Below are 27,956 nucleotides of genomic sequence, written 5' to 3'. Positions count from 1 at the left end.
TTTAAGTGGCCTCACCCCAAAACCAATCTTCTCCTCATCCCTGGAGAGGGTGTACCACAGACCCTGATCTTTGGAACACAGGTCAACACTGAAAGCAAGACAAAATGATTAGAGAAAAACAGGAGAATTATTTGAAAGTCTGCATTCTAAACAGGAGGCAGAAGGCTGTCTCCAAGAAGAAAAAGGAACTGACAGATTATCTGATGTGTCCAACCATATTATATTTGTCAGAGAATTGCAAATTAATTAATAGGCACAAAGTACATAAAATTTCAAACTCAGATAATTATTCCAGAAAACATTAAGTTGGACAAGAAAGGAAATACGATCACAGTGAATTTTGTGACAAGGCTGTGAAAAATATTTGCATAGTCATAATAATTTATATACTAAAGAATTTACCCCCCAAACCTGATATCCTATAAAAGGAAGATGAGAGAAAGGGAAATATGTATAAATGTTTGCAGGCGGCAGAGAGATTAAGATGACTAATCCTCATTTTTCTTAGAAGGAAAGTGAGTAGCTACTGTCTAAAATGAAAAGCCAACAAAAAGCAGAACTGACTTAGAAAAATAAAGACACATCAGAACAGCTGAAGGAACTGAAACTGACTGCCCCTAAAGGCTGGGAATTGGACATGAGAAGAGATGGTGCCCTGCTATTTTTATAAGCCTTGAATATTATTTGATTTTTAAAACTACATATGTACAAATATCACTTCAATTTTAAAATAAATAAAAATGTACAGAGGCAAAACAGAAAACTGTCAAAATGTTAAAACGATCTGAAATTGTCTAAACTGAGTATACGCCTTATTTTTCCAAACTATTGTGTTAGCTTTCTGTAATTCTTAGGATTATCAGTAGTATCGAGGTCAACATGCTACTTGCTGCTCTGCCCTTCAGTGCTGTCAGGCATCACCAAAATGAGGCTCCAGCGGGAGGAAATGGTGCTGAAAATGTTGCCCCCGACCAGCATGCTAAGCCACCAGCCAAGAACGCGCTGGTGCTGGAAAACCCTGATGCCCAGGATGAGCAGGTGGAACAGGAGGAGGAGGAGAACAAGGAGGAAGACAGCACAGGTGGGGAAAATGCAGCTGATGTCACATGAACTGCAATGCTTTAGAACGGGACAGAGCTACAAAGAGTTTACATGGGGAAGAATGCTAGGACTTGATGGATGACTAGTGTTTCCAGAACATGTCATCTGGGTGGTGTCTTTATACACACCGTTCTTTCTTGGTTTTGCATTTTACCCTGACCACACTGGTCATTTCTCCCTTGTTCATTTGGGATTTGCAGAACACCTCCAAGCATCTCATTTTGAAGGCCTAATCACAACCATAGTAGGGTATGTACTTTTAGCAATAACACTGATAATTTATCATGGCTTGGCAACTCTTGTTAAATTTCACAGGTCTCGTCACTAGCTGGGAGTCTGCTATATTGTTGTTAAAGGTCTCTCTGTTAGTGGTGGTAGAAATAAGTGTTCCCTCTCATTTGTGGCCGGTGACTGGATATCTGTTCCCTGGAAATGTCTGTTGCTTCTCTGAAAGATCATGTTTCTGCATTAACTAGTAGGAATGGTGTCTGTTTTCTACTTTGCCTCCATTCTGTTACTGAGACAGGTACTTCAACCTGGTGTATTTTGGTTTCTAAGGAATCTGAATGATCCAGATTTCTAAAAATCCAGTACAAGAAATGATTCACTTGACTATTTATAAGCATCTCCCAAGATTTATTTTGTCAGTGGTTCTCTTTGGCTCCATCGTGCTCCTGGTGCTTTGCCTACCTATTCGTGTAATTAAGAGTCTGCTGCCTAATTTTCTTCCATACAGCGTCACGCTCCGCAGTGATGCTCCACTGAGTGAACTGTCCCTTGAGCTGCTTCTGCTTCAGGTTATCTTACCAGTGTTACTTGAACAGGGACACACACAGCAGTGGCTGAAGGAGCTTGTGTGAGCAGGGACCATTACTGCTGGAAACTTGCTGGATCTTCATTCCTATTTGGTGGAAGACCAGGAAGAAAATGAGAACAGTGCAAACAAACCAGTGAACAATAACCAGCCTGTTTGAAATAATAACGCTATTCCTGTGGTGGGGGAAGGTGTGTATGCAGCCCACCAAGCCATACTTCAGCAGGGAGGGCCTGCTGGCTTTCAGCCTTACCGTCGGCCTTTAATTTTTCCACTCAGGATATTTATGTTGATTTTCTTCACGTGCAAGAACCTTACTGATGGCCAGGCTCATCTGCCTTACTCTACCAGTATTTGCCAGCCGTCGGTTAATGTCATTTTGGACAGGGACTGCCAAAATCCATGAGCTCTACACAGCTGCTTATGGTTTCTACATTTGCTGGCTAACCATAAAGGCAGGGATGGTGCTGGCGACATGGATGCCACAGGGATGCAGAGTGATCTTCAGAAGGTTAAAGGGTAGTCCTGCATGATAATGAAGACTTCGATAGTTGCAGAGCTGCTGGCTGGAGTTGTCCTGCTTCTTCTGGGGCTCCTGTTTGAGCTGGTTATTGCTGCTCCCCTGAGGGTTCCCTTGGATCAAACTCCTCTTTTTTTCCCATCACAGGACTGGGCACCTGGAATCCTGCATGTGAGAATCTGTAGCTATATAACACTGATGGATCCTCAGTGGTGGTTTAAAACTGTAATTGAGGAGGTTTAGGCAGATGGCATCCGGAACACTGACCTTCACTATATCATTCGGAAACTGGCAGCGCCAGTGATCTCTGTGCTCTTGCTTTCCTAACGTGTACCTTACATCGTCACATCCAGCACCATTCCTTTACTAGGTGTTAACTGCGGAAATGCAAAACTTAGTCCACTGGCGAGGTTTTCCACTTTTACTGATAGTCGTGGTATTGACAAGAATCTTGTCCTTCCAGGTCTGCCAGTTTAAGTCCCTTTATGAACATATTAAAAATGACAAGTACCCTGTGGGCCAACGCCTCACGAACTATGAATGGAAATCTGGCAAACAAAGCACATCTCCACCACCTCCACATTCATCCCAAGAATAAAGTGGTTTTATCAACTACCTTGAGCTTCCCCTTGCCTTTATGTGTCCTTTTTTGTGGACTTCTCTCTTCGGAGGTTTTCCCTAGTAATCTCTCAGTATTATTTTTAAGTTAAATGTATTTGACTTGCGTTCTCAGCATTCAGAGAGCAGCAGTGCAAGGCTCTGCTGCCCTTCCTGGGTCTTCTGACATCACTGCTGTCTGAGGTCTGTATACACGTAAACAGAAGTTTCTGGATACCCTAAAACCTTGGATTAAACAGAATGTGCACTGTACATCTTTAAACAAAACGTATATTAATTTATTAAATCTAGTTGTCACTTTAAAAAAAAACACCTTTCTTATAGCACAATTCATGAACTGATACAGTATGCAATTCACTGGAGAAATACTTTGGGCGTATAGCAATTCTAAAGCCTAACTGTTTAAAACCACTCTATAAACACAGTATTTTATTTATTCCTTTCCCCCTAAGAATATATATTTGGATATATTTATATAAAGGCTTATATTATTTGTAACTCTTGGATCAAATCCAAATTTTGACATTTCAAATGACTAACATTTGTTAGCCCCAGTGATGGTAGACCTGAACTTAAATAAAGTCTGAGTGTCAAATGATACAAATGGACAAACTGAAAGGCTACTCATGGAAAAATATATAAAAGTACTAAACATGCAAAAGAAAACAGGAAACAATCTTATCTGCAAGAACTGTACAACTTGCAACTTTTTAGTATATGTGCTGCCAAACCGAGCACAACTTACAACTTTTTAAAAGTCACATTCTTGTGGGCACAAATTCACCAACTAAATATAATCTAATTAACATACTTCTTCTACACAGTCGCAACCAAGAACTTCATTCCAGAAAAAGAAAATACTTCAAAGCACAAGATTAAAACCATGAGCAACTACATCAGAATCTACTGAATATTTTTTAATTAATAAAGTTCTTTTCATATAAAAACTATGAGCCTTGGTTTGTTTTTCCAGCAGTACTAATGGCCTATGCTGATCTACAACATATAGTTGTTCATTTTCATGTATCAACTACATAACAAATTTACAAATACTTAAATAACTATCACAAAGGTTTAAGAGCATTAAAATCATATGTGTTATACTGTTTATACTGCACACTCATATAATCAAACAAGAAATAAAGTCAGAGATAGAGCAACCAAAGAAAACCTCAAGTATTTGTCACTGAGTGCCCACGTGTCAGAGAACATGACAGAGAAATTCCTATGTGACAAGACTCCTGCACTCAAAGAGTTTGAGATTTAGCAGTGCACGAAGAGAGGTAAGAAGTGTGTGTGGTGGGGTTGCCAAGACCAAGACATGAAAACAATTCATGAAAAATATAAAAAACTAAATGACTAAGTACTAAACTACAAAATATAAAGGGTAAATTTAGAGAAGAGGAAGATAACAATTGCCTTGAGAGAGGAAGAAGGCATTGAACTGGGTCTCAAAGAAGTAGAGAAACATTTGAAGAAATAAAGGAGAAATCAATGTCTCTGTCTCTGTCTGTCTCTCTCTTGTTCTCTCTCTCAATTTTGCTGTATACTTAAACTACATAAGGACATAAACTACATAAGGACAGCTGAGACTTTCTGATTCCCAGTCCTATAATCTATGCATTACTACACTATTACTACACTATACACTATTTTATGTATTAAGTATTTTACACTGGACTTCATTATCAACCTCAATTTCCTATAACCTATAATTAGGATGCTATAAAAAAAGATGCCCATCTTAAAGTAAGTATGCTATAATACACAACGGCCAAATGGGTCTCAGTTAAGACCACAGAACTTTTACAGCCAGAACCATGGCCTTCCCACTAAACTGAGATATGTTACTATTCCAGTAACATATACTATTCCAGTTACTATTCCAGGACTATTCCTTTAGCCAATAGGCCATTCTAATGGGAGGGTACTGCCCAAGCAACAAATTTCAAAGCTAAAGTCACTGTTCCAAGGAATTCATATATAGAAATTTTTCATTGTTTTATCTAAATTATTTTGATTGTATGCTGATAGCTACCTAAATAGAGATGGAAAATCAAAGAAAAATAATATATCTAAATGAAACACTACAAAATAAACACAATCATGGAATGCACAAGTCATTATGCCATACAGTTATTAGTCACAAACTTATTATAAGCTTTCTCAGGAATTATATTACTTTTTACACCTAACCTAAAATTTTCCTTCTCTAAATTGGTAAGATCCTATTAGTTTTTATACATCTACAAATGGTATCTATGTTCACTAATGTACCCCAATCTAAATTAATATTCATCACAAATTGAAAAACACTCATTGGTCCAGCACCTGAGAGTCATGGTTCCTTACATCCTCTCTCACTTCTTTCTCTTTGCCCACACCCAAAGACAGAACACTCTCATGCTCTCCCATTACACTCCCATCTAAAACCCCTGAGCAGTAGCCAGGCGCTCCCTCCCCCTTCCATGAGGATCCACTACTTAATTGATCCAATTTATCCAGTATACAGAAGGGTGTAACCAAGTTTTCTTTCAATATTTTTTCCTGTGTTTTCATGTGTGACCGAGAGGAAGAGGGAAAAGGAGTTCTAAATGGAGGCACAAAAGAGCCGAAAGCTACCTTCAGCCCTCTAAGGCAGCTGTGGCACAGTACAAAAGCAATGTACCTGAAGTGCAGGATCAGGGTCTTAAGCCCAGCTCTGCCATTTAACCATTTCTTAGTTGAATGACCTCTTTCACTTAGCAATTCAGCCTGCCATGTCCAGCTCAGTAGAGTCTTTGATAATATCCATGGCTCTTAAACCACTCCACTAAGCAGCCACGTATTTGTAGATGGATCACTATTTCTACTTACCTTTGGATATGTTATGTGATCTTTAGCACACATCTTTGATTATGCCTTAGATTAACATTTAATTATACAAGCCTATCACCAAGGAAATAATTGTAGTGGATATCAAGAGCAAAACAGAAATTGGGATCAGTGTTTTATCAATAATATTCAGAAAATCAATAATGAATAGTAACAATCACTAAAGTACTTTATTAGCCATTTAGGAATCTATTATTTTTAATTCTCTGAAAATGTATCAGTTCATACACACACACAACATCGACTTTTATGTATTATTAGTTTGTTTCAATGATTATAGATCACACTAGTTAAATATTTGACCATCAAAATTGTATACTCTAATAGTCAGGGTTAGACACTAATTAACTTCAGTTACATTTCACTGGTGACGGTACAAAAGGCTATACAAATTTCTATAACTTACCAAAAATTAACTCATACAATGTTTTATTGCTTCCACCACAAAGTTTTATCTAGTAGCTGAATACAGTATTAACATTTATTAAGCAATCTCCTTAAATATATTTAGTAGTTAACAGTATTAATATCTTATTAAAATTATTTCCACTGAAGAATACATATCAGTACTTTCCCAACTTATCAGCATAATTGTATTTGCAGTACTCTTCTAAATTACTGGATAAACTAGAAAGAAGACTAAAAGTTAATTATAATTTTTTGAAATATCTGGGATCAAACCAAATGCTACAGAACCCAAGTAAAACAACAAAATCAAATATATTCTTTGGGGATATAGGACAAAAAACAGACTTCTGGAAGTCTTATTAACGTTAAGACAATAAACTAAATTTTGAAACAATTCCTAGAAATGTTAATGCTATAAGTGACTCTTCTCCATGAAGAGAAACTTATGCAAAATAAGCATGTCTTAAAGGCCAACTCAAACAGTGCTAGAGTGAAAATAAGAGACATCTGAAGATAACATTACTGTCTCATAATTTTTTTTAAAGCACTAGGAGAAATTTTAAGGTTAAAGTAAAAGCATTAATCAAAGTAAATATGAAGATAAAAATAAGAGAAGAAAAACTAATGCAACACTTCTGGAACAGAAGGGGGAGGAGGATTCTAAGTAACCAAAGATGAAGATAACAGGAAAAAAAAAAGATAAGTAACTCATGTGCAAAAACACTTTTGGAATCTGCATTGAAAATTAATCATATAGAGTAATTAATATAAAATATGAGGTCCCACCTACTATACTAAAGCATGAAGAGTTTATATCACATTTTTCCATGCACACTCAATGAAGACTTTTCCTCCACTGTAAATTCACAAAAGGTTTTTGTTGGTGCAATTTACTATGCCTATTCTCAGCCCTAGGATATTTTTGTACCCAATCTCAAATTGGAAATGGGATGCTATCTGTCCTCAAAATGTCGAGTTATTGGCAGAAACATAGCTCCATGTCTAATAACTTTTATGCTCCACTACAAGTTTTTTAAGTGGTATTCTTGTTGAGATGTAACTAGACTACCTGTATATTTTAAAATATAAATTAAAACTTATGGGATACATTGCTCATGACTGATATAATGCATCTGAGCAACCATTACCCATCTCCCTCCTAGCACTGAAAAGGAAAATGTAGACAGTGCTCCACCACTTGGCTACTTCCTGCTAACTACATCTGCCCAAACTCCTCTTAGGAGCCCAAAGGGAAATCTATTACCACTGCTGCAGAAGCTCACCATCTGTGGCCACTGATAAATGTATTAAGGAGGACTGACACAACAGAGGCAACTGCAATACTTACTGTCAGCTATACAATGAGGACTGTCGGCGGTAGGCAGAATTCAAAGACCCAAGATCCCTGCTCCCTGGTGTATTACCCTGCATAATCCTTGGGACTGCAAATATGATGGGATTTCACTCCCATGATTAGGTTAACTTTAAGAAAGTTGACTTATGACGGGGAATTATCCAAGTGGGCCTGAACTAACCACATAAACCCCTTAAATCTGGGTCTAGAAATAAGAGACAATTTTTAATGGCTCTCTATTGCCTATAATACTGCGCTGGCCAAAAAGTTCCTAACCTTGCACCAAAAAACCTGAACAAACTTTCTGGCCAACCCAATAGCAAGAGCTGCCTACTCTACCAGCTTTTTAAGGACTTCTGTAATCTAGCCCCAATATAAAAAGGGGCTATTTTATCTTTACCAATATAAAAAGAAAAGATGGGCTTCCCTGGTGGCACAGTGGTTAAGAATCTGCCTGCCAATGCAGGGGATACGGGTTCAAGCCCTGGTCCGGGAAGATCCCACATGCCATGGAGCGACTAAGCCCATGTGCCACAACAACTGAGCCTGCGCTCTAGAGCCCGCACACCACACCTACTGAGCCTGCGTGCCACAACTACTTAGGCCCATGCACCTAGAGCCCGTGCTCCGCAACAAGAGAAGCCACCGCAATGAGAAGCCCGTGCACCGCAACGAAGAGTAGCCCCAGCTTGCTGCAACTAGAGAGAGCCCATGCACAGCAACGAAGACCGAACGCTGACAAAAAAGAAACAGAAAAGAAAAAAATAGTATTATCATGGGTCAAATAGTCACGCTTAACAGAAAGTTAAATATAAGTTAAAACTAACTACTTAAGACTCCAAATCTAGATACTATTAATAATTCTGTTAGGCACTATTGCTCAGTTCTCCTAAAATTCAAGTTTTTATTACATCCTTCAGTTTTGAAAGACTCCATTCTAGAGAACTACACAAACTACCAAGATTGTTTAGCGTGCAAGCTACAGTCCAGCTAATCAAAAGGTATTAATGGATGTATCCATACAACAAGAATATACTTATACTGAAGCAGAGGCATGAGAAAATAATTAACACAATTTCTAACAGTATAAAATCAATACCAGCAGGTAAGTGCTGGACCACCAGGACCAAATTAATTAGACTGAGTGTATTCAATGTACAATTTTTGCTCTAAGTTTTCATTAGTTTGAAGCAACTAGTTTCTTTGTTCTGTAACATATCACCTAAAGATTCTAAGCTCTGTACTACTTAGAAGGTGTTTACTTAGCACTTATGAATGCCATTTCTTATTAGTCATTTTTGCCCAAGAGTATATGTTCTGGGATGAGAGAGACAAATTAGGCAAAAAGCCCCAGCTCATCACTGCTCTTCACCTCCCAAGGAACATCTAAATGCCATTTAGTCCTCATGTCCTTACCAGAGAATACTGAATGAAAACCTAGAATCAACAGGCTGGTATGGGAGAACCTTCTCAAATGTTGTGAGGATTAAATGCTGAGTCAGCACTTAAAAGATCCTGAGAGTGAGTGATTTCTTAAATTTTGTGCTCCAGATGCCTCCTTTCTTTACCCTACTCCCGGCCCGGAGTTCAGCCAGGAATACTGCTGAACATCCTATAATGCATAGGACAGTCCCCCACAACAAAGAATAACCTGGCCCAAAATGTCAATAGTGCTAAAGTTAAGAAACCCTGGTATAAAAGAAAGAACACTAAGTTAGAATCCCACCTTTACAACTTATTATCTAAATGACCTTCAACAAATTATGCAACTTCTCTAAGTTTCCTCATGTTTAAAATGGATAGCATGCTCATGTTGAAGGATTTAGGAGTATAAATTGATATAGAAACCTTTAGACACTTTACAAATGTTAGTTTCCGTTCTTCAGAGTGAGTACAAAAATCTTCTCTATCAGAGGTAGAGCTGTGGACCTCTCAAAGATAACTTCAAACTATGAATGACACATGGTACTCTGATTTATTTTCTGAATCTCCTATCAAAGTCTAACCAACCTGAAGGCAGGTTCTTATTGGACTTGGTATCCTCAGCCTCTACAACAAAGGAAGCGCTGAGTTGTAGAGGCTGAGGATACCATCTGTTAAATGGCCAAATGAGCAAATAAGCTCTAAGTATCTACCCACCATAACAAAGCAGTCATCGCATTGCACAGTACAGAATTACCAAAGAATGTAAGAAAATGTAACTCTTGTCCTGGAGAAGTTTTAAAATAGTAAGAGATATCTAACAACAAAACAAAATATGTAGAGAGATTTAACACATAGCAGGCACTCAAAAAAATCTCATGGGTAAAATTCACATGAATAGCTAAGGTCTCAAATGAATATTAGTGGGATGCACAAAAAAAGTTAGAATTAAATAGATTTAATCAGGGAAAGTCCTATTTTTAATTACTATAATCCTTCAGAGTACATGCTGCTAATATCTTCCAAAGGCAATGAAACAGCACACTTAAAGAACAAACATCAAAATGTCAAGTGCTATCATTTGTCATTTTAGCAGTACTCAGCTAAATTTCATAATTCAGATGATGGTAGCATATTTTAACAGGTTCAAAGGCCATTTTAAGCAATTTTTAAAAATACATTAGATTTTAATGGAAGCTTATCAAATTCCTGACATCCACAATCCATCTTAATTATTTTAAACGGTCTGAGACAGAATAAGACCAAAAAGGCTGATGCTCAAATGTCTGAAATACACTGCTGAAAAGGCTGAGCTCAAACATACCAAAAGTGTGTTAGAAGCAACTTTTTAAATGCACTAATGTAACAATTATTTTTAAACCAACAATTTTAGAAAAACAGCAGTTCCTATCTAAAGCTTATATAAATATAAGACACTGGGTTTGCAAGTGTCAGCAGAGTTTTAAGATCCCTTTCTAAAGCAATAGTCTCCTTCTGTTTTGCTTGGTATCTTAATTTGCCTTTAGTTTCAAAACTAAGTTTGCTAACGCTGTTCCTCTCAAAACCTCAGGAATTCCGTTACTAGTTTTAAGCTAAATTAAAGGAAAATAAACCCATTCAACCCATGGCACAAAGTATGCACAAAGTGTTTGTTGATGCTCATAAATAGACTGAGAAATTTAGACAACAGCTAAATTTAAGGACAACAGCTGTATAGTCAACTCTGGTTTGCCCCACCATGGAACTGAAAAGAAAGAGAATTATTGCTACCACTTCAAGTGAGACCAGCACAGATACCTTTAAACCAACTGAGATATAACAGAACATTCTCTTTAAATCAGAGGCTTTGTGTATGTTTTCACTTTAGGGAAAAATGGTTAGAATACTCTTTAAAAAAATACACATGGAGCCAAGATGTTACGAGCCTCTCCCCAAAAAACAATGCTTAAAATGCCCTCAACACTGCCCACCCACTTGCCTCCAAAAAAAAAAAAGAAAGAAAAAAACAAGCTATAAATACTTGACATACAGATGGTTCTTTGTCTTATCACTAGAAATCTTCTTTTACATTCTGTATCCCTATTCTCAGACTCTATAAACCTTCCTGACAAGTACAGGTATTTTCACTTTCATCCCTCTCCATCACCTCTGTCAAATCATAATTCATCTCAACTCACCTGAATCCCAGGTATCAGGATCCTGTGAATGGGACTAGTAAAAGAGGAAAGTACTGATACTCGAAAGAAAGGGAAAAAAATCCCATCTTTCCCATTTCCTGGCTCCCTCCCTTATCTTGGCCCAGCACTGCAGAGTAGCAACAAATGGAAGGAATAAAAGCACCTTAAGCTCATTCTATTGCTATTTCTCCTTCTTTTAGCCCTAACTCATTCACTGCTCCCCAAGCATCACCCTATCTAACCCCTACTCTCCTGTCCCAGGTAATGGAAGTCACAAACAAGGGCCTAGATTTTGATAGACCCAGTTCCCTAAGAGAGGAATGCAACAAGATGAATGAATTTCCACCAGTCTTATAAAGGGTGATTCGAATATATTGTGATATAATGAGTTACAACATTTTTTATTGCCTGACCTAGTAATAAGCTAAATACCATTTTTATGACTTATTGGAAAAACAGGCTCCTAATCCCAAATTCCTTTTTTTTAATTCCCCATTTCCCCCATCCCAAGCCTCTAGCCACAATCTTTTTTAAAACAATTCATTAAAAAAAAAAAATTCATTTACAAGATAGAGGCTACCTATATAAAAGAGTCAAATTACAATGACTGCTAGTGATTAAAACAATAGATTTGTGACAAAGTAAACAAGTGAATGCCAGTAGCTTGTGCAACATGAGTGAGCCGTGCTTACAACCACATAATTAATAAAAGGAAAGAAAATAAATCTGGTTATAAACAGCATATTACCAACCAGTGATCACACTTTTGCGAAGAATATATTATAAAACCAATATTCTAACTTTAGAAATGAATATACCATGAAGAATAATTTGGTAATACCTATTAAAATTTTTAATGCATGTATCTATTGGCACAGAGATTCCACTTCTAAAATTCAAAGTACTGATATATTTACACAGGTGTGATATATGTATACAATACTCACTGCTGCATTATTTATAAAAGGAAAAGATAAGAAAAAACCTACATATCAACCAAAAATGGAAGGTATAGTATATTCAATACTATGTAACCAATAAAAAAAGAGTGGATATGGTTGTAAATGTAGGAAGAAACTTGCTACAAACAGCAGTTGCCTCAGGGAAGAGGACCCAGTAGACAGGGAGATGGGAAATGAGACTTGTTTTCACAATATACTCTTTTGCACCTTTGAATTTTGAATCATGTACACATATTACCCTTTTATTAAAGATGAGTAAGCTAAAAATTTGTTAAAGAATTTAGACAATTCTCGCCAATCCTCTGATGCATAAACAGTTCTACTTTCCTCATCTGTAGGCAACGTTAATCAGGACTGAGAATCTGGGCTACTAGAGGTTACCAATAACCAATATACAGGGTAGAGGGCTCATTTCCTCTTTAGTAAGAAGAGGTACAACTATGGCAACTCTGCATCAATCAAAACAAAGTATAATATGCGAAGAAAGAAGTGAAGAATTTATCTTACCCAAAGCAACCTTTATCACAGAAATAAAATAATTTTGTCAGCACTCTGAAAACCGCGCTTCGCCAAAAGGAAAAAAAAACTATCTGGCTGGAATTTCTGGTTAGGGTCTAGATCCCAAATGGGTACATGCACCAGAAATATTTTGTAAAGAACCTAAAAAGGGCCAAAATCATTCAAATCCAAAAGGCTAGAAAACAAGGGGAAGGGGGAGGACAAAGTCATGGGCAATGTTTCAAACGTCAAAAGAACGTTTAAGATATTTTTCTATCAGAATTTTTCTCTTTATCTCTTAAATTCCAAGTAAGATTGAACGTAGCAGTCCCTCAGTAATTAAAACTCAAGCAATTGAAAGAAACAATTCAAACTCTTTTTCAAGCTTATTTTTAAATGTTACTATTTCATATGATTTTTGGTTTTGCTGCTAAAGAGAACAATTAACATAACAGCAGCTAATACTAATCTGGTTCCCTCTTCCGCTGATTCGAGTCCAATTATAAAACCAGGAAAATAGGGGAAAAAAAATCTTGACGGGGGGGTACATAACATGGTAACATTTAGGAAGAGGATCATATTTATTTTTTGTGAAAAACAATACCATTTTTGGGGTCTCTTGTTAACAACACTATGACATTTATGACTTAGCCATCTAATCACACAGCTATATCACTATGTACAATTTAAATTTTACAGACTTAATGACTTGTTTAAAAAATGTAGCTCAAAGGTTTGTTGTCATAACCGATTACAGTATTCTGAAGGCTAGAATATATCTCAGTAAGTGAAAGATGCTAGCTGGCATATCAAAAAAAATTAGTATATTCCTTTGCCAGATTCACCTGGACTAATGTCAAAAAAGAAAAAGAAATAAAAATCACGAAATAAAGTTACACTTAAGAAAGCAGGAGGAGGGCTTCCCTGGTGGCACAGTGCTTAAGAATCCGCCTACCAATGCAGGGAACACAGGTTTGAGCCCTAGTCCAGGAAGGTCCCACCCACGGAGCAACTAAGCCCGGGCGCCACAACTACTGAGTCTGCGCTCTACAGCCCGTGAGCCACAACTACTGAGCCTGTGCTCTAGAGCCCACGAGCCACAACTACTGAAGCCTGCGCACCTAGAGCCCATGCTCTGCAACAAGAGAAGCCACCTCAATGAGAAGCCCGCGCACCGCAATGAACAGTAGCCCCCGCTCGGCACAACTAGAGAAAGCCCACGCGCAGCAACAAAGACCCAACTCAGCCAAAAATAAATAAATAAATTTATTTAAAAAAAAAAAAAGGAAGTAGGAAGAAAAAGTGCCTTAGAATTAATATGTGGAGTTCATATATCTTGATATTTACAAAGGGAAAGGAGAAGAATGTTATCAACTGATAAGTTTCATTTTTATTCTATTTTATTTTATATTTACTAGTAAACCATTTACTATGGCTCAAGAGTGTCCAAGGTACTTGATAAACTTAACTAAAGAGTAATACTAATCATAATATTAATTATAATCATACCAAAGTTACAGATTAACAACCACACAAATGAACATTTAAATTCATATCAATGGTTTTCAATCCTGAGTCGAGTACCACCTAAGGTAGAACTGAGAATTATTTAAGCTATTTTCAAGATTTAAATAGCCTAAAAGCCTCACATACTGTCTGAAATATAACTTTTTACACTAACTATATACATATCCATTTCTTTAGATCCTAATGGCTCAACTGATGCTTCATGAAATAACAAGTAATGGACAGATAAAGATTGATCAGATTCCAAACTAAGAAGGAAATTTAACAGAAAGAAGAGCAAAGTTTATGTCTGTTCCCCACGCCATTTTTCCCCTTTACATTCTTTTATTTCACAATCTTGCAGTTAAAACACTGCAAGATCTTAGTCTTGTTCTCACATATACATAGCCAATATAAAATAAAAACAAATGATTGTAAGCCTAATTTTCACCTTGGGATGCACCCTCATTCTTTACATAGTTAGTACAAAAGAAACACTAAGGAGGAAAATGAAAGAAGGGCCCAAGATGTGGGATAACTGCAAAAACACAACCCCAAACATACCTAAAGACCACTGGAGAGTACTTAATGGCTGGGTAAATAAGATGACGTAAAAGGCATCTAGCACCTGCACCGGAGGCAAAAGGACATGCTATATTTGAGCCTTATACAGATCTAGATACAAATCCAGTAAGTCCCCTACATACGAACCTTCAAGCTCCAAACGTTCAAAGATATGAACATGCGTTCACACGTCCAATCACGTAAGTTAGTTCATGTATCTGGCGTACACTGTCATGTGCGTACATTGTCACGTACGTGCATCCTCTACAAGTGGTTCTGTTTTTGTGTACTTTACTGTACAGGGTACAGTAGTACAGTAACTGTATTTCAAGCCCAGGATGTGAGTGAAATTGCAGCTTGCCCTCTTGTCTCCTATTGCTGACGATCCTTCAGCTCTACCATCTCCCTCCTCATCTCCCTCTCGTCAGTAACTCTTTTTTCCCTGTTCACTCGATGCCAGCCCCTGGATGCCAGCTGTTGTACTGTACTACTGTACTTTTCAAGGTAGTGTACTGTAACATTAAAAATGTTTTCTTTATTTTTTGTTTTTTATGTATTAATTTGGAAAAAGTATTATAAACCTATTACAGTACAATAAGTCCCCTACATACAAACGAGTTCCATTCCAAGAGCACGTTCCTAAGTCCAATTTGTTCATAAGTCCTAGGGCTCCATCATTTATTACCTGCCTGACCTTAGGAATCTTACTTAACTCTGAAGCCTCAGTGCTCTCCTCTATAAAACAGAAATGAGAATAATAATTCAATAGAAACTCATCTAACAGGACCTCTACTTTATCAACTTAGAGAAATAAAGAGTTTAAATTCCTCCATAAATCACTTCCTGATGTCCATCACAGGCTGACCACTTGCACCTGGTAGTCCTCTAAGTCAACCACTTTCTTACTGTGTCCTCACCCTTCTACTCTCACCAAATGAGCTGGAGGCTTAACAAGAGCCAGCTGTTTGTTCCCAAACCCATGTATGCCAACTGCACTTGTTATTGTAATTATGTAATTTAAGATTATGTAAACTGATGAATTATGAGCGTGAAAGGGGTTGTTTCTCCGAAAATTATGTTGAAAAATTCAAAAAGATTCAAAGGCTACTTATTTTTTTGGAAGTTATTACAGAGTTATATGTACGTAAAACAGCTTTAAGAGAACAGCTGAAAAAGCATAAAACTGTAGAAGGATTTTATTTAATACATTAAAAGTGCCTTTAAATTCTCTGTTCTAAAACGTATGGATACCGGGGTGGGGCGGCGGGGGAATGAATTGGGAGACTGGCGTTGACATATATACATTATTGATACTATGTAGAAAATAGATAGCTAATGAGAATCTACTGTATAGCACAGGGAACTCTACTCAATGCTCTGTGGTGACCTAAATGGGAAGGAAATCCAAAAAAGGGGGGATATATGTATACGTATAGCTGATTCACTATGCTGTACAGTAAAAACTAACACAATATTGTAAAGCAACTATATTCCAATAAAAAAAACTAAAAAGATAAAATAAAATAAAATAAATTCTCTGTTCTATTAGACAGCAATACTTAACAGATAAATGCCTCATGGGTGTGGATTATGCTAAAAAGACAACTCAGAACTCTAATGAAAGGACCCATCCATAAAGAAAAGCCCTGAGCCTATAGGGGGAAAAAAACGATGAAGGAATGTATATTCGAGTCAAAATTTAAAATATATATCATTTTTTATGATTCCCTGCTAATCAACTTTTCCAACTTTCTACTCAACATCACATATGAGATCTTCACATGTAGCTACCTCAAAAATTTACAAGAATATTATGACGACTAAATAAAATTAAGCACAGTGCTGGCACTTAATGACATTCAATTTAAAACTTCTGTTTTACTGTAAGGGTTTTGTTAGTACCCTGATGGTCTGACTACTACTCTAACAATACAGTAATGCTTTCTTCCAAAACAGAAAAGTAAAAGGCACACAATTTCCTTGTTATTCTGTTATTTTTATATTTGGGTACACTATACATACTCCATACATGATTAACCATATAACTCTGTGGTGGCCATCAAAAAAGTGAAGACATCCAATACTACTGAGACTGCAGGCTCCCAGGGTTACACTGTAAGGATAACATTACAGTAATGCAGGTAATGTATTAACATATCAGAGTGACCTGGCACCTAAAGCTGACAAGAAAGTAGGAAAAGTCAATGAGATGCTGGTGCGGTGCCAGTGGAGGGAGCAACAGCTCTCTGAAGAGGGAACAAACAGAGGAAAAGGTCAAGGACCCAGATTGAGGAGAGTAACTAGGAGGTGAACGGCAGAAACAAGATAGGAAGCAAAGCAGAAACTGGTAATCATTCTGTAGGTAACAAACCTATAAACTGAAGAGGTTACAGGCAAGGTAAAGAGAAGGATCTGGTGATTCAACTTCCTGCTCAGAACCGCTGAACACTGGCACAGATATTAAAATACTTTTCCAAATTACTTAAAAGCAAAATCACCTTTTTAAAAGTTCATGTCATTTTGACATTACAATCAATTTTACTCTTCATGGAAAAACTGTTACATAAAGAAATGTACTCTAAAATTAGAACAATGAAGTACCTTTTCACCTTATTAAGTTAGGGGGCGAAAAGTAAAACTAATATCCAATCTAACAAAGATACAGTGAAACAGTACTAGTAATACTGTCCCCTTTTGAAAAGCCATTTGACTGAATGTCTCAGGATTAATAAACCTTCAGATCCTCTGGCTCAGTATCACACACCTGGGAATCTGCTATAAGGAAATAACTAAAAATATGAAAAAAATATATACTCTTGGGTGTTTTCTGCAATGTTTCTTATAATAGCAAAAATTAAGTATGATGATAGCACAGGAAATACTTAATATAATGTTAAGTTTAAAAAAGCAAACAAGGGGCTTCCCTGGTGGCGCAGTGGTTGAGAGTCCGCCTGCCGATGCAGGGGACACGGGTTCGTGCCCTGGTCCAGGAAGATCCCACATGCCGCGGAGCGGCTAGGCCCGTGAGCCATGGCCGCTGAGCCTGCGCGTCTGGAGCCTGTGCTCCGCAACGGGAGAGGCCACAACAGTGAGAGGCCTGCGTACTGCAAAAAAAAAAAAAAAAAAAAAAAAAAACACCCACGTGCAGCAACGAAGATCCAAAGCAGCCAAAAATAAATTAATTAAAAAAAAAAAAAGAAAAACACAACACTAGGATCTCCCTGCAGGTTGCTTACTAACTGTAAGGGGAAAAACAGTAACTATACAGTGAATAAACCAGTCAACACCCTGACCAAAATTAAAATCCCTAATGAGGGGCAAATGGACATATGTATATCCCCATGTGACATCCTGAGAGGGACACATACCTTTTGCAGTAGTCTGGCTGAAAATAAATAACCTGAAATCATGAGGCAAATCAGGCAAATCCAAATTGAAAAACTTTCTATAAAATAACTTACCTATATTCCTTAACTGCATAAAAGACAAAGAGAAGCTAAGGAACTCTTCCACTTTAAAGGAGACTAAAAAGAAAGGACAACCAAATACAAGATATGATCAAATCTACAGAATTGGCATATAAAGTGTATGCAGACTAAAGTATTTATCAATGTTAAACTTTGGAATTTGATAACAGTACTGTGATTATATAAGAGAATACCTTATCCTTAGAAAATACACCCTGGGGTATTAAGAAGTAAAAAAGGCATGCAACATATTCTTCAATGGTTCACAAAAATAAATAATAATGTGTGTGTGTGCCGTAAGACAAATATGGCAAAATGTTAAAAGTTGGTAAATACGGGTAAAGGGTGTAAGAGTCTACTATATCACTCCTGCAACTTTACTGTAAGTTAGAAATTATTTCAAAATAAAAAGTTTAAGAACACAGGATACTAATCTCCAGGGGGTTACTTATAAGATCTAAGCTATACACTATATTTTAAAAATCACTCTGCAAAATTAATAGAGAGAAAGTTCTAAGGAACTTCACAGTCCAATTACAAAACAAATTAGGAAAACACAGCACCATGAGCAAGAGCCAGCAAAACAAACAGCAGAATCACATCTGCAAAGACTTCAGATACTGTATTCCCTGGTGGCACAGTGGTTAAGAATCCGCCTGCCAATGCAGGGGACAAGGGTTTGAGCCCTGGGCTGGGAAGATCCCATGTGCCACAGAGCAACTAAGCCCATGCACCACAACTACTGAGCCTGTGCTCTATAGCCCACAAGCCACAACTACTGAGTCCACGTGCCACAACTACTGAAGCCTGCATGCCTAGAGCCTGTGCTCCGCAACAAGAGAAGCCACCGCAATGAGAAGCCTGCGCACCGCAATAAAGAACAGCCCCCACTCGCCGCAACTAGAAAAAGCCCGCACATGGCAACAAAGACCCAATGCAGCCAAAAATAAAAAAAAAATAAATAAGTTTTTAATAAAAAAAAAAATAAAAAAGACTTCAGATACTGGAATTATCAGACAAATATAAAATAAGTATATTTAATAGATTTTTAAGAAATAAAAGATATCTTGAGAACATGACTAAAAAAGGAATAACTACAAAAAAAGGATAAACAGTCTTAAAAAGGAACTGAATGGAGCTTCTAGAGATAAAGAAAACACAGTAAATGAAATTTTTAGAAACTCAGTAAACATGGTACAACACAGATGAACCCTAAAGACGTTATGCTGAGTGAAATGAGTCAGACAAAAGGACAATATTGTATGATCCACGTATATGAGGTTCCTAGAATAGTTAAATTCATGGAAGTAAAACAGTTGTTGCCAGGGGCTGGGTGAAGAGGGAACAGGGACTTATCGTTGAATGGGTACCGACTTCACGAAGTTTATGATGATGAAAAAAGTCCTGGAGATGGACAGTGGTGATAATTGCACAACAGTGTGAATATACTTAATGTCACTGACCTGTACCTTTAAAATGGTTAAAATGGTAAATTCTATTTATGTATATTTTACCACAATAAAAAAAAATTGATATAATTGTTAAAATAAAGTGAAAAAAATTCAATAAAACAGGTGAACAAAGCTGAAGTTAGAATTAGCTAACTGGGAAGAAGAGATACTAATTATCCAGAACACAATACAGAAAAATACAGAAATGGAAAATATAAAAAACAGGTTAAGAGGCCTGGTGGATAGAGTAAAAAGATCTAACATACTTCAAATACAAGTTTCAGATAGAAAGTATAGAAAATGAATCTGAGGAGAAAACGGCCAACAGTTCTCCAAAATTGTTGAAAGACACCAATCTTCAGATTTCAAAGCCTACTGAATACCAAGCACGATAAATAAAAGAAACCGTCTTCTAGACATATCAAAATGAAAGTGCAGAACACCAAGGACAAAGAAAAGATTCTAAAACTAGCTATAATGAAACAACAGATACAGTCGTCTCTCGGTTATCCAAACGGGAACGGTTCCACGATGCCACAGGATACCCCTCCGATGTTCAAGTGCCTTATATAAAATTGTGAGTATTTGCATATAACCCGTGCATGTCCTCGTGTATACTCTAGATTTCTTCTAATACTTAATACAGTGGAAATGCTATATAGATAGTTGCCAACATGCAACAAATTCAAGTTTTGCTTTTTGGAACTCTCTAGAATTTTTTTCCGAATATTTCAACCCATAGGTAGTTGAATCCAAGGATGCAGAACCTGCAGATATGGAGGGCCAACTGTATCTCTAAAGGAATGACAAATTACATTTGAATTACCAATTTTTCAACAGCAATAAAAGCCAGAAGAGAATGGAATAAGATCTATAATAAAGAAAAAAACACTGCTAGCATTGAATGCACACTCAGAATAGCTACCTTCAGGAATAAGACTAAGGTACTTTCAAACAAATAAAAAGTTTTTCAACAACAGGCCCTCTAAAGGATATTCAGGCAGAGAGAAAATGATCTGATCCCAGATCCCAGACAGGAAGTCTGAGATGCAAATGGAAAGGAGCAAAGACACTTGTAAATATATAGGCAAATCAAAGCAACAGTGTTTAAAACAACAATAATATCTAATTTGTTGGGAGTCAGGGAGAACTAAGATAAAGGAAAACTACACAGAATTTATCTTCCAAATGTGAAGAGAGAGGAAAATGGATTTTTTAAAAATACATTCACCAAAATTAAAAAGAAAAGCAAGGGAATGATTAACACAAAATTCAGACGGCGGTTACTTAGGAACCATGCCAGAGAACACAAGTGGTGAGAAGTACAAAGGGGCTTCAAAGAGGCAGTGTTCTACTGTTTAAGCTAGTTAGTGGTACATGGTAGTTCATTTTATAATTATTTAAGTTGTACATTTATTATCCTATATGCTTTTGTAATAAAAGTAAATCTTAAAAATCAACACAAGAAAAAAACCGAAAGGTTAGTCATCATTCCCTAAAAATCTAGAATATGTCCCAGACCTTGGTATTTAAAATTGAAAGAATTAAAAAAGATTCATTATTTTATTTAACAAGTACCTACTGAGTGCCTAATCGTTGCCTATAACTGAGCTGAGGGGAGGCACGAAGATTCCTAACCTCTCTTCCCCCTCTTGTCTTCCTAACCCTAGAGAGTGGCACTAATACAGAGGCCACAAGGGGCTGTTCACACTTAAAGTTAATTAAAATTAAATAAAATTTAAAATTCAGTGCACTTTAAGTGCTCAGTAGCCATTTGAGGTCCACTATATTAAATAATGCAGATACAGAATATTTCCATCACTGCAGTAAGTGTTTTAGACAATGCTGCTATATTTTCATAACATTAGAAATATACTGATAATTCAATAATCTTAAATTTTCAGATGTTCTTACTTTCATAATTATTAAATCTCCTTTCAAAGTCATTTTAGTTCTATGAAACTACAGTTCCTTAGTAGTATTTTTAAATAGTTTGCTGTTTGTTAAGAAATATGTAGAAAGTGTGAGGACCTCTTCACCATCTCCCATGTCTCACCAAAATCATCAGAACACAGGATTTTTTTTTTTAATGAGCCAAAATTAAATAGTTAAACATAGTGCTACTAAATTGTAATACAAGCCACATCAAAAGAATACAAAAATCCACAGGATGAACACATGACCCTTCTTGGGGGCACCAACTTTAGTTGGCAGTACTTTAAAATACTGTTTACATACATATAAAATAGCAAAATGCAAAATTCTTATGAATTTTTAAAAACAAAACGCTATAGGCATCATGAAATTTTCTACTTATAGCGGGACACTCTGGGCCGTACCTCCAGACTTCTGAACATACCATTCATTTCTGCCATCAGCAGCACTTCGGAGGAAAAATTTAAGCATTCTTAAAATAAATGAATTCTACTTATTTAACAGAAACAATGATGTACAACAAAACTCTATAAAACAATAGCATCCTTAATACCTAAAGCAGCAAACGTCCACTGTCTTTAAAATCAAAGGGCAGAGGGCCTAAGCTGTTTCAGCTGAACCTGAACATTTTGCTTTAGGCATTCTAACACAAATTAAGTATTTCTATAGCACTCGAATTTTTTAAACTACCTAACCAAAAACATTCGAAGGAAACAAATATTAAGCCTTAATTTAACAGTCACTTAGGCTAGGTTTGCAATTTAACTTTTCCCTCAACTCTAAGTGAACCAGGGGGTCAATAAGCGTCTCATCTAAACAGCTGAATGCAATTTCAATAAACACGCTAATAATTGTTTTGTGACCCCAGGAGGACTTCTGGGGCTTCACTTACATAACCCATTATGCAAAGTACTGAACCATTCTCTTTCTCTAGAAAGCATTCTGAATACCAATATGTGTACAAGATTTACTTGCTATATTAAAGGAAGATTTTCTCACTCTAGCTTCAACGATCCTGCAGGAGAGGTGAAAAGGAAAGCCACTTTCTGCTACTTCACTATGTCAAAGGCGAGGTATTTGTCTTCCTGGCTCATCAACAGAGGATGACTTACAGCAGCGGCCCCCACGGTTCGCTGGTCTCCTCGTGGGACTCCGGTTGAGAAACACAGCTTTAAACAAATAATTTGGAGCAACTTGTTTGAACTCAACTGAAAACAATCTGAACTGCTCCTTGAAATGTGCCATAAGTATTAGTGTAAAACTTGACAAAATTAGATGCAATAGAGGTGAGAATCACAATACAGCCCCTGTAGGGTAGTCGAAGGGTAGAATGTACCCCAAACCTAACTTGAAGATGCATAAATATGTTGGATGAGTACTCTCCCCCCAATCTCCTGGCTCTGTTTCTTTCTTTTTTTTTTTTTTTTTGGTTTTTTTTGTTTTTGTTTCTTGCGGTACGCGGGCCTCTCACTGTTGTGGCCTCTCCCGTTGCGGAGCACAGGCTCCGGACGCGCAGGCTCAGCGGCCATGGCTCACGGGCCCAGCCGCTCCGCGGCATGTGGGATCTTCCCGAACCGGGGCACGAACCCGCGTCCCCTGCATCGGCAGGCGGACTCTCAACCACTGCGCCACCAGGGAAGCCCCTGGCTCTGTTTAAACCAAGATTTTCAGATTTCACAAAGTCGTAATCTTTAGGTGACTAAAAAGGTGGGGGGCGGGGGGGAATGAACACAGAGTTGCCAACTTTTATTCTTCAAAGACATTTAAAAAGAAAATAACTACCAATTACTATCACCATTATTTCATTTAAAAAAAACCTAATATGCTTATACCAAAAATGGTAAGAGATAATTTTAGAAAAAAAATATTATCTTCTAAATTAAATAAGTGTAGGTTTATGAGAAGTTCACTCATTCTCATTTCACTTCAGACAAGTGAAAACTTTATCATGGACTGACACCGCTCCACAGTCCAACATTTGGGAACCACGGGTCGAAGCAGCTAACTCCCACTTGGAAAAAGAAAGCAATGGTAGCACATGCCCAAACCAAATATTAACCTATTCAATAACGAGGAAATCGAGGCTGGGAGGGGTTTAGGGACTCTCCCAAGGTCACAGACCAAGAATTTTGACACGGGTCTGTCTGATTCCAGAGTCAGAGTTCCTAACCATCATGCTAAATTTCCTCTAATATTCTTCCAGTGGTAAAAAGATCCATCCCAACCCAGTCACCTTTGTGACCAAGGACAACCGAGGAATTTCCAAGACAGCTGGCAGGAGTGAGAGGTGTACTCCCTGGCCATCACTCAGACTGAAGCTAAATGGAACTCCTGACCTTTGCCTCATGAATAGCAGGCTCAAGGCAACTAAGCTAACCAGCCCAGACAAAGCACACACAAACCCCTGCCTCCGACAACACTGACACAGGACTCCTCCGTGTTCCCAAGTGCCTGGCTTTCACAGAGTGAAAGCCATATTCCTAAAAACAAAAGGAATGTATGAATGATCAAGAAGGAAATAAACACTTCCATGGTAACTCAGTCTAAAAATAATCAACTTGCCCTCAAAAAGTTACAACTCTAAGCCTCATTCTGCAAATAATTACAATCTTTTACACACTGATACACAGGTTCCCTTAAATTAAATATCCAAACAGAAAACCACACCAAGTTCTATAAATCTATAGTTCTTAGTTTCCAAATTAAAATATATAGTTTTTATATACATATCATTATATGATGGATAAAAAGTGTCTTATCATTCTATCTCTCTAGGATAGTCCAAACATTAGAGACAAAACTACTCAGGTTAATCAAAAGTACTTATAAAAAGAAAAGAGAGTTGAAAGAAAAATATGTAATTAAATACCATTTTCTATGAAAAGCACTATTAGCAGCCAGTAGTAACAGGAGGCACAAAAATTATCTTTGAATAATCAGAAGTTCTTGATATTGAAACCAAAATTGAAAGTCATACATATAAATAAAGAGAATACTTAAAGAGAATAAATAAAGAGAATAAAAAGCAATATCAGAGAATTGCTTCCATATCACTTGCCAACAAATGTCGAAAAGGAACAACCAAACAGCTCTACAGTAACCAAAGACTAACACCCTGAACCAAATGAGTCTTAAATAGTTCTTCCTCTCTGAAATAGAGTAATGATAGCACAGTATTCTTACTAGCAACGGCAAGGAAGTTGTTTCCCAATTAGATTTTCAATGATCGGATTCTTTTCTACTCCATCTGAATCTGCAATGTGAGTGAGCAGTATACAGACTATCAAGTTTTTTACCCACTGAATAAAATTATCTATTTAGTGTCTTTTCCTTCTGTTTTAAATAGATGCCATCTAAAATAAAGGGTTTTTTTTTTTCTTTCCATCTAAACTATCCCTTGGCTCTTCCATCTTCATATACATATTCAACTAATACATCTGTTTATATTATTCTCTACACACGTTTAATGTATGCCTAGCACTGACCTCTCTCATGAACTACAAACCCATATTTCCAAAAACCTCTGAGCATTTCCAGTGTTTGGCAAGTATATAAAAAACTCACCATATTCAAAACTGATCTCATTATGCACCTTCTTGTCCATATTTCTAGTAATAGTACCACCATTGCCATCACCCACACTTAAAATGAGTGTAATCTTCAACCTCCACTTCCTCCAAACCATTCCCAACAATCCCTCCCTCCCATCCACCTAGTAAATCATACCAATACCACTGCCCTTGCCTATTATTTATACTCTATTGAAAGTCAGCTGTCTGCAACAAATCATTCTACACACTACAGTATTAGACCTTGGTAGTTTCTCATTACTTCCCAAATACTCCTAAATACAGCATTTAAACATGTTCCACAATCCAGCCCCAATTTAAATTTCAAACCTCATCTCTTATTCCCAAAAATGAACCCTATATTCTAGGTAATCTGGTCCACTAACTTTCCTCTGAGGACACAATGAACTTTCCCACCTCCACATTTGTGCTCACATCATAACCTTTATTTAAAAAGCTTTCTTCATCCACCTACTCCCAGCCCCTAAACTTTTGGCTTAGAAAAGTCTTACCTTCTGCAGTGTTGAACTCAAGCTGCTGGTTTATTGCAAGGTAGCATGCTGTAGCGAAAACACACAGGCTTTGGCACCAGGCAGACCTGGATTCAAATTGGGGCTCAGTTACCTGCTAGCTACATAGCCTGGATAAGTTACCCCGGTATCAGGGTATCAGTGCCCTCATTATTAAGAAATATGCTTAGATGTTGTTATGAGGCTTAGAAAATGTACGTAAAGCAACTAGCATAGAGCCTGGTATACACTAAATGCTCAATAAATAAGAGCTTCAGAGCTAACTTTATAAGTATTATATATATATTTATAATATACCTATAATATACCTATAATATACCTATACCTCCACCACTTCCCATGTTACTCTAGCTAAGAATGAATCCATTTTCCTTTCGTACAACTCCAAACTTTAGATCAAACCACTCATGTAGTATTAACGTATATTTCTATATGCTGTAAATTTTTATACAAATATCTGACATCCCCTTCTAGATTTCAAATTCCTAAAGACCCAAGATTTAATCTTTGCATCCTATAATGCCTAGCAGTGATTTTCATGAAGCACAAAGAACTCACCTCCAATTAGAAAAATATTTTAATATGCCTAAATATTTAATATGCTCTTCATGATTTCTGACAAACCTTAAAAAAATTATTGCCAAAAACATTAAGCTTAGCTGTAAGGGCTGTATCTTTACTTGCTCCTACATGGTTGCCTAACATAGCCTGATGCCTAACATAGCAATATCTGTTGAATTAATTTGAATGATATAATCTCCAATGTAAATGTTCAGTATCTGTTGAACTAAACATAATTAAATTTACTAAGGGTTTCTGATTTTCCCCAATTACCTTTTTCTGTTCTTACAATTCTTGAAATCCCTCCCTTCAAAACACACTATCATACCTTCAGTACAGATCCGTAACTTGACTCCATTTCCAGATTCTCTCAATTCCAATATTCCAACCATAGACTCTAAACAATTAGAGCATTTCAAATAGCTAAGAATCTACAGTTTTCATCTAAATCTAAAAGTTGAGCAACTAATCTTCACTTCACAATTTTTTCCAGGGACTTTAAAAATCATCCACCCTTTGCCTGTTGAAGATCAACAACCCTGAAATAAATCTTCTTTTGCATAAGAGAGTTCCCTGAACTTGTCACTTCAGTCTATTTTCCCTAATTCATGAGACTACCTCCCCTTCCAGTTGTGGGAGGTGAGAAAATGAGATAAGTACCCCCAAAAAACTACAGCATAAGTCCTAATATAAGCACAAGATGAGAAGTGCAGGCAAGTGTCACTGGTTTCACAAAGATGGTGTGCATATACTTTACACCGCAAAAACAATGGTCATCTACTGGTGGTCAAAATCTGCAGTAACTGCATCCCCTTATGATCATAATTTAAAAATCACCATTAAATGTGGAAAATCCTAATTCCGACAAACCTTTCAGGAGTAGTTTATTACCTAAAATCTGTTCACTAAAAACAACTACCTACATCACTTTCTCCTCTAGGAAATGCTCAATTTATCCGAAGTAAACACCTCATACTATAAATTAAAAAACAACAACTAAAGACAAAAAACAAAACACCTCTGCCCACCTGTGTGAACCTCTGCATTGCAGGAACAGCTGTAACAGTCTAAGGAACCTCCTTGGAGTTACAGAGAACAATTTTTCTTTAAAAGTTAAGGAAAATAACAATTCCAAATATGAACTGTTAAGGAAAATGACAATTCCAAGTATACAAAATTCGGGAAAGAGGGGGCATAATAATTCTCCAACCCTTTGCAGTCAATTTGTGCAACAAACGCAGACTAAACTCATCAACCAACTGTGACTTCTGAGAGCCACAGAATTAGGAATGTAGATTAGAGAAAGCATCATTTTTTACGTCTGCCAAGAAAATAAGGGAATTTACCTGAGCTCCCGATTTTCCTCAAGCAAGTTGTTTTTTTAAGTGACTTCAACAACAGCTTGAGTAAGCTTTCGAGTGAGTAAAGATCATCGGAGGCACGGTGGTGCCACACTGACCTACGTATCCAGAACCCGTCCCAAGCGCAGTCCAAATCGACCGTAGGCAACACCTAAGCGGGTCTAGATGTAAAGCCTTGCAAAAGATCTCCGGTATCTACACAAGCTTCGCCCCGCCCTGGGACCAAGGAGACACCACCTCTGGGACCCCAGCTAATTACTGAGC

General features: G+C 37.1%; 2 protein-coding genes and 1 pseudogene across 3 annotated transcripts in view; 1 reads left to right on the top strand and 2 right to left on the bottom strand.

Annotated features, from left to right (window-relative positions):
• Positions 1–27,956, bottom strand: part of YEATS4 (YEATS domain containing 4) — a 155,715-nt gene that overhangs the window by 39,788 nt on the left and 87,971 nt on the right. For both annotated transcript variants that reach the window (XR_003791181.1, XR_003791180.1), the window contains exon 9: positions 1,909–2,002. The gene's annotated coding sequence lies outside the window, so the exon portion shown is untranslated. The remainder of the gene's footprint in view (positions 1–1,908; positions 2,003–27,956) is intronic.
• Positions 1–27,956, bottom strand: part of FRS2 (fibroblast growth factor receptor substrate 2) — a 120,289-nt gene that overhangs the window by 91,872 nt on the left and 461 nt on the right. The window lies entirely within an intron of this gene.
• LOC114885774 lies at positions 618–3,293 on the top strand (annotated as a pseudogene).

Source organism: Monodon monoceros, unplaced genomic scaffold (assembly GCF_005190385.1).
Source record: "Monodon monoceros isolate NGI ecotype Baffin Bay Population unplaced genomic scaffold, NGI_Narwhal_1 Super_Scaffold_6, whole genome shotgun sequence".
NCBI lineage: Eukaryota > Metazoa > Chordata > Mammalia > Artiodactyla > Monodontidae > Monodon > Monodon monoceros.
Note: the sequence above shows the minus strand (reverse complement) of the source record. Positions and strands in the feature narration are given on the sequence as shown.